Source organism: Folsomia candida, unplaced genomic scaffold (genome assembly GCF_002217175.1).
Source record: "Folsomia candida strain VU population unplaced genomic scaffold, ASM221717v1 Fcan01_Sc018, whole genome shotgun sequence".
Taxonomy (NCBI): Eukaryota; Metazoa; Arthropoda; class Collembola; order Entomobryomorpha; family Isotomidae; genus Folsomia; species Folsomia candida.
The window spans coordinates 727,805-744,093 of NW_019091210.1; the positions used below are offsets into that span (position 1 = coordinate 727,805).

At 36.3% G+C, this 16,289-nt stretch overlaps 1 long non-coding RNA gene across 2 annotated transcripts; it reads right to left on the reverse strand.

Annotated features, from left to right (window-relative positions):
- Positions 1–9,612: 9,612 nt before the first annotated feature.
- Positions 9,613–11,468, reverse strand: LOC118438029. 2 transcript variants are annotated; one of them, XR_004836574.1, is made up of 3 exons: positions 11,277–11,468; positions 11,086–11,189; positions 9,613–9,629 (listed from the first exon to the last, which is right to left on the reverse strand). It is a non-coding gene; the product is annotated as an uncharacterized LOC118438029 (long non-coding RNA). The 2 variants fall into 2 exon arrangements; XR_004836573.1 differs by lacking the exon at positions 9,613–9,629 and adding an exon at positions 10,718–10,784.
- Positions 11,469–16,289: the final 4,821 nt, after the last annotated feature.

The window sequence follows — 16,289 nt, forward strand, 5'->3', positions numbered from 1 at the left end:
TCTTTACCTGTTTTGACATATTTTTGAATGCACAATTTTGCGATCTGGGTCCGTAAAGCGGAAAACTGGTCTAAGGTACAACTTAATTAGTACATAGAAATGCCACACGTAGCAATGCATAGTTACGATTTGCATGGGATTTAACTTACTAATGAATGCTATACACGGCACACATATTTCAATCTTACAAATTTAAAATTTATAAAGGGAATACTTATTACATATTTACTTGGCTATTGATAATCCTCCACTCATATAAGCGGTCTTGTTTTGACATAAATACGTCGATCTCTTGCTCTGTGATCAATCAAGTCATTTTAAGCAAACTCGTACCTGGAAATAAGGGTTGATTCATAATTGATGGCACGGTTTTTTCGTGTACTCCAGCTTTAGTAGAGATTCAAATTCTTGTAAATTAATTGTTGCATGTGATAGCCAAACCGATGTAGTGTTAGGGTTTTAGTTCAAAAAGGTTGGGAACTTAATAAGAACATCGTCAGACAACAGAGCCGTACCGTGAAATTTACGGGCCTGGTATGGTCTTGGGTACCGGGCCTTTTCACAAGTGCAAGATATTTTTTAAATTTCAAACAATTTACATAATTTTAAAATGAGGGTATTCATTTCGAGTTCGCATTGTTAGCAACGTTCGCAAAACAATTAAGTTCGCAAGTTCGCAAAAAAAAAATTGGCTTGAAAATCAATTTGCGGACTTGCGCATCTCCAGGGCAATATTTATGTAGTTCGCAAAATAGTTCACAAATTTTTCAATAGGAAAAGTCCACAAATCTTCATTAGTTACCGAAGGCCTTTTGAAATATTTTATAAATTTCTGATTTGGTAAATTTTAGACGCAAAACTTCGGTAACTAATGGTAATTTGCGAATTTTTTTCACTACAAAATTCGAGATATTTAAATAAAATTTTCATTTGCGAAGCGTGATCACTTCGTTGCTTCGCAAAATTCGCAATTTCGAAAAAGTTATGTTGCGAACATGCGAACTCGTAATGAATACCCTCATTAATGTTTTGCAAATTAAAAATATATCCTTGTCAAAAAATTGCAAATCTTCAAACGAATTAATAATCTTGATCAAATTTTAAAAAACGACAATTTTAAAAATTTGTATCAAATTGAAAAACTGCTTAATTGTAAATTTAAAAAGTGCATGATTTCAACAATTTGGAAAATTATCTGTTTTTTTAAATTTTAAGTTTTGCAAAAAAGCAAACGCCAAAAGTTAAATACAATTTTTAGAAAGGTTGCCACATCTTAGATTTTATGACTAATTTTACCATAAATGCATCATACTTCAATAAAGTTATTATTGAATAAATAAAAATTCTATATTCGAAATTGGCCGAGAATTTAAATTTTTCGAAAAAAATTAAAACTTTTTCCATTTGAAGCACTGGATGTCACGTAATTTTGGGAAGGTTTGCCTAAACTTAAAAGTTGTTGTAGGAACCACAAACTAAATTCTAAAATTTGAAAAATTTGAAAAATTTTAATTTTTGCCATCTTCTAATGACAACTTCAAAACGCTATAGCTGTTTGCACCCTGTCGTGTGTAACCCAAATTTCATAAACTCTAATGCCATGTTAAATTTCTTAACCACCATAAAAAAATCAGGTTGCAGACGACAGGGTGCAAAAAGTTATATTGATTTTTCTGAGACAGATAAGTACATGTAAGCTTATGGACAAGAATATTCCCAAAATCATCGAAAAACAAGAGGCGTAAACAAAACTTTTAGTGACCAAATTCAAAGTCAGATCATTTAAGACTTATTTTTAACATTGAGTTCAAAAAAATGTACATTACAAAAATGTAGCCTTGACCGTCTTGACATTCGAAAAACGAGGCCGTGCTGCGCCCGTAATGTAATTAGAATCAAGTGTTCAATTAAATGTGTTAGTTTCACGAAATTATCTGTTGAGTGCGACCAGTTTTCGCATGGTCCTGGTGGGACCAGTGCCTAAACTAGGCCACCCACGAGAGTGGGCAAACGTATTGATGTGCCCCAAGCCGCTCGCGAATTTTTCTAACAACCAAAAAGCCAATTTAAAAATTCGTTACAAACACGTGGTTTATTATCTTAAACACAATTAAATCAATTGCAATGAAAGTTTGTGCGTATTTGTGTCCACCAAACCGTGATTGTAATTTCGAAGACCAATTTCGTTAAAACAAATGCCATAACTTGCTCCGGAAACTAATGGCCCATCCTCACTTTGTGCAAGTATGTAAAAATTAATTTTCCTAAAGGATAAATTTAAAAATTACTCTTTAGGTACTTCGATCGCACCAAAATAAGCAAACTATGGCATTGTTGAGTTGACTCATCTAGAGGGGCTGCGTGTCCCCGGAAGAATGCTAAATCTGCAATCCCCAAATCCGTTAAGGTTGCACTTTTTCGTGTGCGAGATACGACACATTACAGCCTTAACGGATTTGGGGATAGCAGATTTAGACTTCTCCCAGGGACACACAGCTCCTCTGCGCTCATCATTAAAATCAGCAACATTTGAGAAACGCAATTATTTCGCAGAAATTACTCATTTTATTTTTTAAGGCTAATGGTGTCCATCGAAGGTGGCAACTATAAACCAATCTTTAGTTTCTGCGTTAGTAGATTCCCATGTCAAATCAGGCCCGACAAATATAAGTTAAGGTTGTTTATTACATACACACATAAAAGGAAGTCGAACTATGCAAATTAAACATGAAATTAAGATCCAGCGTCAGATAGTGAGAGTTTTTAGATTACATATTTAAACCATTTCACCCGCATTTCGTTTTCTTGATTTTTAATACAACTAATTTTTAATTTTATATACAAAGGGAACAATTTGGGTTCACAGATCCACTGAATATTTAGATAATGTTATAACGGTTGAATATATGAGTTAAATATTGAGGGAATGGTGGAATTTTCAACGATTTCAATACATACTCCATCCAGGGTAAATAGAACTATAAAATAAATTTGTGGCCATTTTGGTTCATTTTCCAAACCTCGATTTTCGTTGAACTATGACGACCAAAAGCATAAGTTTATAGAGTTCACTATCCGTGGTATTTTTTTTAGAATTAAAAAAAACCTTCCGGGGCTCGAGCATCGAAAGACAATATAAAAGATTAGGAAAATTTGACCGTTTTACCCATGGAGCGCCAATCATCTCGATCATTTAATGCCTTCATACATTTAGAACAAGCTTTGGACCTTCTCTTTCGTCAAAAGGAAGGATAATATGTACGTTCTAAGGAGCCAAGGTGCACATATATGCACAGAATGTTTGAATACAGAAGAGTCTGAAAAGTTTCAGGGTTTCTTATTATGCAAACAGCAATGCATGAAAAGCTTCTAATGCATTTGTGGTTGACTAGATAAAAATCGAAACGTTTATAAAGTTTTTTTTTAATTTTCGATTTTTTGAAGCAATTCAAAAGTGTATTATTACTTGTGGAAAACTCGAGTAATAATCTGTGTTGAGAAGAACGAAGTACTTTATCTTGATGAAAGGAAATATTGATTATGATCGGATGTAGTATTAAATTATGATCCATTAAACATTGGACATTTTTTGAATTCATTAATCTTTCGAACTCATACTCCACAATTGTTATGCTATATTATTTATATTTAAAGTTTTAACAGCAATGTTCTTGCTTTCTGCTATCACCCAAATTATCAATTATATCTAGTGCTTATAGGGACGCCTACCGGCGCCCCCTCTACTTCTGGCGCCCCGGGCAATTGCCCTGCTTGCCCACCCCCAGTTTAGGGCCTGGGTGGGACAGTACTTTAGATTCCCTTCAATAACTATATTTAACATGCAATGTTAAATTGCTGTGGTCGGCTACAAATACAGACTATAAATATGTGATTATTTAGAATTCAATAAAATGAAAATTGTCGAAGTTAAAAATAACTTCACACAATATTTAGCTAATCAAACTCGTGCAAAACTACTCAGAAAGTAATAACAATAATCAACTAAGAAACCTATTTTAGTCGAAATTTAAAATTTTTGTTTCAAATAAATTACTTTAAAATTAAATTTAAATCAATTATTCGTAAAATCGTCCACACAAAAAGTTCATTTTATCTTGTGCACAGCAAGGGACCCGGCCCGGGCCCCTGCGGGCCCCGGGCCTGGTATTTGGTACCACGATATACCACGGTTGGTACGGTACTGACAGACAAAAAGAAAAACAAGCGCGTGGTGCACTTGTACAAAAAAGCGGCCAAATTGGAGAAGAAAAAGAAGCACCACCACCTCAAAAGTGAAAATATTTCAAACCCCTCAATTTTTCGTTACACACCAATGTATGACTAAACAAAATCAGTCGAATTAAAAAAAAATATTTATCACCATGTGTGCCAGACCAAATCCAAAGTCATCAAAGGAGTGTAAATAATTTTCACTGGACGCCATCCACGTCGGATCACCTAGCAGCCCAACGGGTGAAGATATCAAAACCAACTCTTCGCCGAATTAAATCAGAATCGTTGGGGATTAGAACATCAAAAAAACTAAGTTCTCAAGATACGCTAAAGATGAAAAATTAAGAGCCAAAATGGGATGCAACTAAATTTGCGAAAAAGTGTAATCCAGAATATTTGTCAGTTGTGACGAAGTGTACGTCACAATAACGCCACGAAAAGTTTGCACTTAGCAATTTCTTGTAGCTACGAGTCGTAGAGATGTCAAATATGAAGCTCAAGTATTTCCCAAAACAAAATTCAGAAAAAATGACAGATTTAATTAGCATTCGACCAAAATGGAGCAATTTCAGAGCCCCTAAGAGCGGACTGGACCATGACCTCATCTCTTAATTTATCAGAATGTGTCAAGTACCGATTAATTCCTTGCATAAATGAGCATTATTTGACCCAGTCAGATTTTGGTCAGATGAAGACACTTGCCATTAGGATTGAATTGTTACCGACTACCTCAACGTGAAAAAAATTGGTTTTCTAACTAAATTGGAACATGTCCACAATGTTCCCGAAACAAGTGGGATTGAAAGATTTTAGGCTTCATTCGAAAGAGAACATTCATGACGACGGAAAAGGACGAAAATCCTTCTTTGAATTCGACGTGTAATGAGTCAAACCTAAAGATTGTGGGGAGAAAGTCAGGAAAAGCAAAAATGAACAGGCCTGGAAAAACCTGCGAGAAAATTTTTTTAGAGAATCAAAGTGATTTTGGGCAATGTTGTTCATCGCATTTGTAACAATTATTAATAAAGTTGTTAACATTTCAACTTATCGTTTCGTAATGAACGCCTTTTCAAATCGTGCCATCAATTATGAATCAACCCTTATTTAGATTATGTACATACGGCGTATCTGAGGATGAGTGTGTAAAATTGTTAATCTCTACAGAGCATGGAACATACAGTAGCACTGTTAAAACCTACGCATTTGCAGATAAATGAATGCGCAAGGTATTTATTTACGAAGAAGTTTAGCCGTTAACGCATTTTGTACTTACTACGTGATTTGTATCTTGCAATTACGTATCAATTTCTTGGAAAATGATAAGCATGACGAGATTGAGTAAACCGTCGATGGTGAAATTGAACATACGAGATTATGCTTACCATTTTCCACTTCGCCTCTATGCGAAACTCGCCTACATCTGTGAATGCACAAATCTGGGCAAAATTTGTATACATAATCCTTCAGATTGGTACATATATTTTCACATTGTGCATACATACAGAATCAATGCATGTATAACTTTTCCTACTTCAATTATCAATTAAAGTGTAACGTATGTATGTAAAGTTTAAAATGCATACTAAAGAGTCAAAAGTGTTGATAATAGCCGTATTGCTGATCGTAATACGGTCAAATTTGGGATCCTCAATTGCACCAAGCATTGAAATTCACTTCACTAATGACAATACGACTTTACGTAAGAACAAAATGATACAAATTCAATTGCATTATTATAATGTATTAACCTGGGTTTTGATCTCTTCAAAAACCGATTTATTTTCATGAGACATAATTTATGTATGTATGTATAACCATTTAACAACAATATTCTTTCGAAATATTTAGCCCTACTTTACCGCGTGGATCGTTGCATTCGCGTCATTCCAAAATCAGAATCTAGCGACATCCATATGATTAACACTAATGGGAATTGTATCAATATTTATTCTCGAGAGAACTGCGTTGGACAATTCATCCGGGTTCAGACAAGTCGTTTCTCCGAACATGTCCGCAACATGGCAGGGCATCGTTGGGAAGACGACATTTTGGTTGACCATGAAAAAATGATTGTTGGTTCAATCGGGCCTTGTTTAGAGAAATGCGACCCTCAAAACTGGGTCGGAATGAGGAAGGATATTCCAACCAACGTCACGCTGTATAGCAATGTGGGTTATAATGGTGAGGAAGATAATGATCAGGTCAATTTATTAAGACCAATTAAACTAATTGACCCATTTAATATTTCAGGAACGGAATACACCTACTCAATACCTGGGATGCAGTGCATCACAATTCCACTATTGATAGCGTCCATTAAAATTTCTGGAACTGCGACAACCACCTGTGTCGAATTACATGGAGACCCCTCGTGTGGGGGAAACTCAGTCCAATTACGGCCAGGGTATCCACAGCTCTATTTTCTATGGGGGTGGGGCTTCCATCGTGGGCAAGATGTCGCTACTTTGACCCAATCTATCTCACTTTGCGGATATTCTTGTCCAGCAGTAACGACCAAGCCTACTCATAAAACTATGACTCCGACAACGAAGACGACTGTATTGGAAGAACCGGTAACCAATCAGTCAAAATTTCATGTTCATGAAAACGTAAATGATTCGCAAGGAGAAGAACAAACATTACATTTACCGGTGTGGGCCATTCTGTTAATTATACTGGGAATTTTATCCATCATGGGTCTAGCCGGGTTTGCTGGGGTTTATTTTTTTCCGCGGTATCGAAATGAACACCTTCCGTCTTACGAAGTAGGTAGAGCTGTCATTTACAAGTCACAATCTGAAAACCTTTAAGTTGTCACATTCTAAATCATTTTCGAATTAAATCATAGTTCTTTAAATTTAATCTTATAACTTTATGTATCGATCGATGTACGATGTTGTAATATTAAGGATAATTCTTGGGTGTGTGGCTTATTGTTAATTTGATATACGATTCAAATTGTAAATACTTAATTCTTATCAAAAATTGTAAATTTATTATGAACACTGATTTCAAGTACTTAATGAACGCCTTTTCAAATCGTGCCATCAATTATGAATCAACCCTTATTTAGATTATGTACATACGGCGTATCTGAGGATGAGTGTGTAAAATTGTTAATCTCTACAGAGCATGGAACATACAGTAGCACTGTTAAAACCTACGCATTTGCAGATAAATGAATGCGCAAGGTATTTATTTACGAAGAAGTTTAGCCGTTAACGCATTTTGTACTTACTACGTGATTTGTATCTTGCAATTACGTATCAATTTCTTGGAAAATGATAAGCATGACGAGATTGAGTAAACCGTCGATGGTGAAATTGAACATACGAGATTATGCTTACCATTTTCCACTTCGCCTCTATGCGAAACTCGCCTACATCTGTGAATGCACAAATCTGGGCAAAATTTGTATACATAATCCTTCAGATTGGTACATATATTTTCACATTGTGCATACATACAGAATCAATGCATGTATAACTTTTCCTACTTCAATTATCAATTAAAGTGTAACGTATGTATGTAAAGTTTAAAATGCATACTAAAGAGTCAAAAGTGTTGATAATAGCCGTATTGCTGATCGTAATACGGTCAAATTTGGGATCCTCAATTGCACCAAGCATTGAAATTCACTTCACTAATGACAATACGACTTTACGTAAGAACAAAATGATACAAATTCAATTGCATTATTATAATGTATTAACCTGGGTTTTGATCTCTTCAAAAACCGATTTATTTTCATGAGACATAATTTATGTATGTATGTATAACCATTTAACAACAATATTCTTTCGAAATATTTAGCCCTACTTTACCGCGTGGATCGTTGCATTCGCGTCATTCCAAAATCAGAATCTAGCGACATCCATATGATTAACACTAATGGGAATTGTATCAATATTTATTCTCGAGAGAACTGCGTTGGACAATTCATCCGGGTTCAGACAAGTCGTTTCTCCGAACATGTCCGCAACATGGCAGGGCATCGTTGGGAAGACGACATTTTGGTTGACCATGAAAAAATGATTGTTGGTTCAATCGGGCCTTGTTTAGAGAAATGCGACCCTCAAAACTGGGTCGGAATGAGGAAGGATATTCCAACCAACGTCACGCTGTATAGCAATGTGGGTTATAATGGTGAGGAAGATAATGATCAGGTCAATTTATTAAGACCAATTAAACTAATTGACCCATTTAATATTTCAGGAACGGAATACACCTACTCAATACCTGGGATGCAGTGCATCACAATTCCACTATTGATAGCGTCCATTAAAATTTCTGGAACTGCGACAACCACCTGTGTCGAATTACATGGAGACCCCTCGTGTGGGGGAAACTCAGTCCAATTACGGCCAGGGTATCCACAGCTCTATTTTCTATGGGGGTGGGGCTTCCATCGTGGGCAAGATGTCGCTACTTTGACCCAATCTATCTCACTTTGCGGATATTCTTGTCCAGCAGTAACGACCAAGCCTACTCATAAAACTATGACTCCGACAACGAAGACGACTGTATTGGAAGAACCGGTAACCAATCAGTCAAAATTTCATGTTCATGAAAACGTAAATGATTCGCAAGGAGAAGAACAAACATTACATTTACCGGTGTGGGCCATTCTGTTAATTATACTGGGAATTTTATCCATCATGGGTCTAGCCGGGTTTGCTGGGGTTTATTTTTTTCCGCGGTATCGAAATGAACACCTTCCGTCTTACGAAGTAGGTAGAGCTGTCATTTACAAGTCACAATCTGAAAACCTTTAAGTTGTCACATTCTAAATCATTTTCGAATTAAATCATAGTTCTTTAAATTTAATCTTATAACTTTATGTATCGATCGATGTACGATGTTGTAATATTAAGGATAATTCTTGGGTGTGTGGCTTATTGTTAATTTGATATACGATTCAAATTGTAAATACTTAATTCTTATCAAAAATTGTAAATTTATTATGAACACTGATTTCAAGTACTTAATGAATAGTTTATGAATAGTTTATGAACATTTTACACATATTCGTATTTGGTGGTGGTGTAATATTTATTGCTGCAATCTCGGGCAGTAAAAATGCATTATTTCCCCTTCCATAATTAGATATTTGTGTTTCACGGTTGCGATGGTGGCGTTTGTAATTTTGGAGCAGCGCCAGGGAAGAGCGTTCGACGAGTAACGGTATCGTAGTCGCTGGGGTCAAAGTGGACATGGCAAACGTACTTGTTTGATCCGACAGGGACAAGCTCCAAAGGAATTTGAAGTTTCGAACACCACAGTTCACGAGCAGGATCGCCTTCTTTTGTGGGGAACTTGAAGAAGCTAATGGTCTTATTATGCTGGGTGCTCGAGCAGCCTAGTAGAACACAGGTTCTTGTCATCTTGGCAGTAAACTGAAAAGAAATGATAAGTATTCGGGTTAAATATTTGCTATTCCTATTTGTTAAATATTTAAAATTATCCATGTTGAATTAAAGCATGAATTGATAATTTCTTAATACAGGATGTCCGTAGATTATATGAACACTAGATTTACACGGGTAACATGCGAACGGATGATCCAATTGGCGCCAAATTTGGCAAGCACGGACTCGAAGGTCATGACAACACCTGTGCAAAGTTTCAAATTTCTATCTTCAAAGGTGGCCCCAAAAAGTGACCCCAAAGTGGGGGAATCGTAAAACCTGTTTCCGAAGCTAACTTGGCCGCGGAAAGTGCCCAAACGATTATTCAAAAATCTGAAACCCATCTTATCCTGTCCCCCATATATCCCTTCATCAAGTTTGCAAGAAAACGATGGTAATTAGTTAAATCCGACCAATGTATATCTAAAAATGGATACCCCTCAAAACGACGAATTCTCCCACCCTCAAGCAAAATGACCGCCTCCCTCTCAGTGAGAATCCTCTGACCAAGCAAAGGTCACAACACAATCCCAGATGCCTCCTGAACACGTTAATCGTATTATAAATCACAACTTTGAAAAAGCAGTCCTTAGGAAGGCGAAATTCAGAACACTAAAATTATCCAATGTTGTAAACAAAAAACTAACAGTCGGAGGCTGTTTGAAGGTCATGTTGGGAGTAAAAATTCCGAATTTGTCGTCACGTTGGAGGGGACACTCTGCTACATCCAAAACTGCAACTGGATAACAATAATTTAGTGCATAAAGGACCGGAAGCAGGTTTCAAGCTATGGGTCTGAGAAGAAGGAAAAGTTGTCTGACTGATTCCTCGTGGTTTGTGCAATGACGGTCCGTGGAGTGCTAGCATTGATACCTGTCTGGTATAATGTGAAAATAAAGTCGATGTACTTCATGGACAATGTTCTACACAAGTTTTTGGATTTCGCAATTCCATAAAAGTACCTTTGGGGAGCTCGACAAAGTTTGCAGTCGGCACAACACAACATTTTTATATATTGCGGAGTTTACCCATTATGACGCCCAAGATTTAAACAAAAAAATCGGAATTACCTCGACATCTTATTCCGAGGTCCATATTCAGTAATCTGGCACGGGTCAGATGGATTTTTTCGGGTTTGGATGCCTGAAACAAAGCATTTTCAAGAGGAAGTCATGAACTTTGGTTGGGCTTTGGAAAGTTCAAAATCAAGAATGGGATCTTGTCTCCCCTGAAACGTGTCGAAATGTGTTTGGAAGTTGGAAACCAAGACTCAGACTTGTTGCTAAGAAGAATGCAGAATACATTGAGGTCGCTAAAGTAATTCACAGTCATCGTGTTCAGAAGTTAATAGGTAATTCATACTGTTCATATAAACTGCGGACACCCTCTGTAGTAGCGTTGTATATGTACATGTTAAATTGATGTGTAGTTTATTTTGCATTACCTTGAATAACTTTAATCAGATTTTAATACGATAACTTGGCAGGGGTTACAATCAAGCATTGTGTGTATTCGACCACGATAATTAGTTATCTCTGCTTCATTAGCCTGCACAAGAAAATAAATATTTAAGAGCAATTAAAACCACGAGGAAGACGGGGAATATCTAAATAAATTCACCAAGGAACGACTCACCGTTTAAATTATTTCTAGATATCGCAGTTCATCCCCGATTTTGTGGGCGTTTTGGGGATTTATATTTCTCAAATTTGTTTACTGTGGAAGTTTTTTAGTTGAAATTGAGGAATTATTGTTGAGCGAGTTGTGATTCACAACTTGTGAAGAAGAGTGTTGATAACCACGTGGCTCAAAGTTACACACTTTCCAACGATGACTACATACAGTATACATAATACGCAAATACCTGAGATGGCTGTAAAATGTGTTATAAATAGACTCACGACGTACTGTCCTTGAGCAACTCATTGTCAGAATCAGAGAGGTAGCAAAAGAAAAATGGATCAGTTCGGTACCACGTAAAAATTTAAAACTTCAACAATTGTAAATTTTAAAACTTTAACATAATTTAGAAAACGATAATAAAACTATCTTTAATTCTATTCATGTTTTCTAAATTATGGGAAAGTTTCAATTCTTTTATGCTGTACTCCACACCGTGTGGAGTACAGAATTAAGCGTGTGGACCACACGCCCTTTTTATCTTTACCCCCTCTCTGTTTCTACCCGGCACAGAGTTGCTCAGGGACAGTACCCACTATATTACCGACTAGAAAAATGTAACCATCTACAGCATGACGTCCTTTTAATTCATGCAGGATTGAACTTTTACATAAATTGAGAATTTTGACAAAACTATACCCCTGCCCGTCAACAAGTGTACACAAGAAGTGTAAAGTTCCCCGTCAACATGATTTGGAGTAATGTGAGACTGACAGGGGTGTAGTTTCTCAGAATTCTCAATTTCTGTAGAAGTTCAATCCTGTGTGAGTTTAGACTCTAAATTTTAGAGTATGCACTAAATTTCTCCTTCAAAACTTGCGAACTAGGGTTTCGCCATGGTACGTATGTATATATTTGCGAGTGAGTTCTGGGAGAAATTGAAAAATATTACGTCTTATTAAGTGAAAAGTTATGATGTACTTTAAACAGTTTTAATGACTTAACCACTAATGATATTAATGCTTGTAAAGGTTCACTGCATGAAAACAAAAGCGGTAATCTTTTGGTTTTTCTACCATTTCCGACTAGTTTTGCTAGTTTTGGGAATTTTCTACTCGAAATTTCCTTAGGTAAATAGTGCATGCGTACATTATAACTTAAGGGTAAAATAAGTAATTGGACACGCTAAAAGTGTGCAATGTGCTAAAGAGTGTTGAGGGTATTAATCATTTTCTTTTTGTATTTTATATATTGGGCAAGGCATTAAATAATATTTACAAAAGTTTGGAAAACGAAACTCTGTAGTCACAATAAGTACCGTTATACATATCCCTTATTATACAATGCACGAACCTTTTTCTTTCCCTTTGTCCCCTTAATCTATACATGAAATAATGCAGTAGGACAGCTCAAATGAATCTGTTCACACGATAACATTATTACTCTTGTCTACCGTCAAAAAAAGGTGAAATGAAATATTATAAAATTTAGATACATACATATTTTCAATTTCACATAACTTTAGAATTTAAATCTAAAATGGAAATATCCCCCTTGAACAACGGATTGGTAAGCACGCAATTTTTTTTTACTCCTGGGTACAATATTATATTTTTAAACAGTGTAATTGCTTATATACACGGAAATCTGGAATAATTAGGCTGGTAGTTATTTCCCGGTATTAAAATTTCTACCTCTTGGTACTAAAATTTTACCGATTCATAAAAATTTGCTACCGATATGGCGAAACCTTAGTTATTAGTACTGAGCTATTACCACACGGTATTACTTATCAATACCACTTTGGTACAGTCATATCTGATTACCGCTTGGTATTATTTTAATACTAGATGTCTAAGAGTGCACTATTATTTCAGATCCTAAACAACATATTCAAATTTCTACCACCAACTACTCTACAAACTGCACGATTAGTTTGTAAATTATGGGACTACGAAGCAGCAAAGTGTTTCCCGATAACCATTTTGATAACACCATCCACCTTCAAGCAACCTACGGCCAGAAATCTAATCCAATTTGTCACCAAGTACCAAATTGAGTACACATTGCACTTATCATTTCTCCCAAAAAGTTGGTGGAATTATGATAAAAAGGCCAGGTTGTATATGGACACACGTTTTGTGGACGCGCTTTACAGTCAAATAATTAACGTCTCCACGGGTTCAGCGTCTTACATTATGGATTTCCTATCCGAAACGTTGCAGCTCGTTCGGGATCTCCGGCTTGAGATGATGGTTCGCAATGAAAGCGAAGGGAAATTATTGTCCAAACTTTTCCATGGAATGCCCGGTTTAAAAGCGTTGTCACTGGATCTTGTCGACTGGACGGAGGAAGGATTGCAGAAAAGTGCCATTTTCGCTTGATATTTTCGGACTACAATTTCATAATGTGAGTAAAATCATGAGTTTTGATTACCTGCTTATGAATAAGAAATCTCTAATTCATTATTATTTCAATGGGGGCATTCACGACGATATCTTCATTGCATCTCAACTAAAAAATTTATTTGCGAGAGATTCGTTGTTTTGAGTACCCTCAATGAATTAAAATTTGATTTTTTACTCTAAATAGAAGGACCGTGTTCACGATAGTAAAATCACATCCATCGGAACTGAAGCAGACTATTTACCACTTTTGAACAATTGGCTCTCAACCTTACTCCAATTATTTGATACCATAAAATTCCTGGATACGATAGGCTGCCAGATAACGAAAAACGAAAGAATTTGCTATAACTATGATGTTTACTGCCTTAAAATCGTTACCAAACTGATTTCCCAAAATCCTTCCAGTTTCCCAAATCTGGTCGGGTTGAGCTTTTTGATTGACTATGAGTACACAAATATTCGCCAAATTCAAGTCTTCCATAACTTAAAGCATTTATACCTCAACGTAAAGGAGTTTCGCCCCCAGGATGAGGTCGACGTTAGCATATCGTGCCACATTTTAAATTTCCTCCTTACAAATTCACATTCCTTGGAAACATTCGATTTTACTTGGGACCATCTTTCTAACGTTTCCGGTTATGATTTTAGTCTGCCATGCTTACCCAGGTTGAAGTATTTAGGTGTGACTAGCTACTCATGGGGAGAAAGGTACGATGGGTATGACTGGACACCCGCGTTGCCGGATGTGATAAACATGAGGAAACTTCTCCTGGTAAGTGAAGTTAAAGTCATATTTGAAAATGATTAGACGTACACGTACTCATGACAAAGTCGTAAAATTGAGCTTTGAAAACCTATTTTGCAAACATGTAAAGTTTGCACAGAAATATGTAAGCGTGGAGTGCAGAGATACGGAAAATTTGATTTTGTAATATTCCCAACACTTCGGTTCTTCTGATTTGATTCGGCTTCCATGAATTATCTTTGCCGGATTCAACATCAATTTTACAAACTGGTTCAGTTTTTAATCCCCTAATTACGTCTGTTTGCAATCACCGCTAATGTTGAGGATGAGTTTTCGAAATCATTTTGAGAAATAAAAATCTCATATTTGTTCATCAAAAATTTCGCAAAATGTTTTGCCATTAAGCCCACAGGTGAAATATGCTACGCTACCTATCCGTCTATACCGCCGCATGTTATTCAACGATACGTCATTGATTCACAAGAAAGTTTTGTGTGTCACCTCCACTGGTGCTACAGACTTGGTTTTGGTCTTTAAAAAAGCTCCAGAATGTTGTTCGTCTACTCCCGGCTATAAGTAAACACTTTGAATAGTTTCTGAAAATGTTTGAAATAAACCGTAGTAACGTTAGAAGTAGCTCACCCTGCCATGATGATTAGACAGAACTTTGCACCGAAGGTGCGGAATAAGCCGGCAAAATAGATCATAAATCGTATATATTCTTGCACCCATGGTGCAACAAAAACGGCTAGCCGTTGCACCATTACTGCAGCATTAGCGACCATCCGGGATACAAAATTTTGAAAACTTTGTCAAAATTGTATGACCATTTCTCCCGGATATTTTGCACTATTGGTGCGTTTTGCATCCCTTCTCCCAATTATTTCGCATCATTTTGTGTTACCGATTGTTAGATATCAACTGTGCTATTTATTTATTAAAAAATTCGATTCGGTTTGTTCAATACCAATGGTGCGCCTAACATATTCTATAATGGTCAAGGCGATGTTTAAATAGCATCAATTGATGCAAAAAACTCGTTAACAGACAGACAGACGGACAAGAGGAATTCAATAGCTCTCATGCTACGCAGGGTGAGCTAATAATGTATCAAAGTTCTCAAAAAAATTAATTTGCATTTCCAAAAACTTTAAAAAAAATGTTTATGGTCGGGATTAGAAGAAGAATATTCTGAAGCTTATTTTGAGACCAAAATCAAGTCTGTAGAGCCAGTGGGTGCGGCACTCAAAATTTTCCCAGACCCCACAAAGTATATATATTCTGAATCCTCTCATCATGATCTTTCCAATGATACCCCATTTATGGGGCTGTGAGCCTTGACCTTGTGACCTTTGTCCTTAGTACATTCAATTTTTTGACCTTAGAAAAAATTAAAAATTCTCAATGAATCTCAAAATACAACTCTACAGTATTTTTTGACAAAAACGTAGAATATTCATCCAAGATTGTTGAAATGCCAGTGATTTGAAAAATTGTTAACTTTGTAACTTTGCTCAGTCACCTGCCCTCTTGAGCTTAATTTTCGAGATGAATGAAAGCTTCCTGTCGTGAGTACCATTTGTTGACAAATGGTAACGAATTTTTTTTCTTGCGTGGTGGAAATGCAGCGTTCTCCGCAACCTTGCCAGTTTTGGAGCACCTACTTTTAGTCATGTTAGGAAGAAACGGTCATGACGTGTGGGAACACATATTTCCCTTCAATCTTATCCCCGTGGGAGAAACAATACCACAAATTAAATCATTACTGATCTCACTAATTAACGAGTGTGATGCTGCATTTATTTGCAGCCTTTTTACCTTGTTTCCAAACTTGGCAAGATTGCGACATTTCATAACTAAAAATATTGAGGGTAG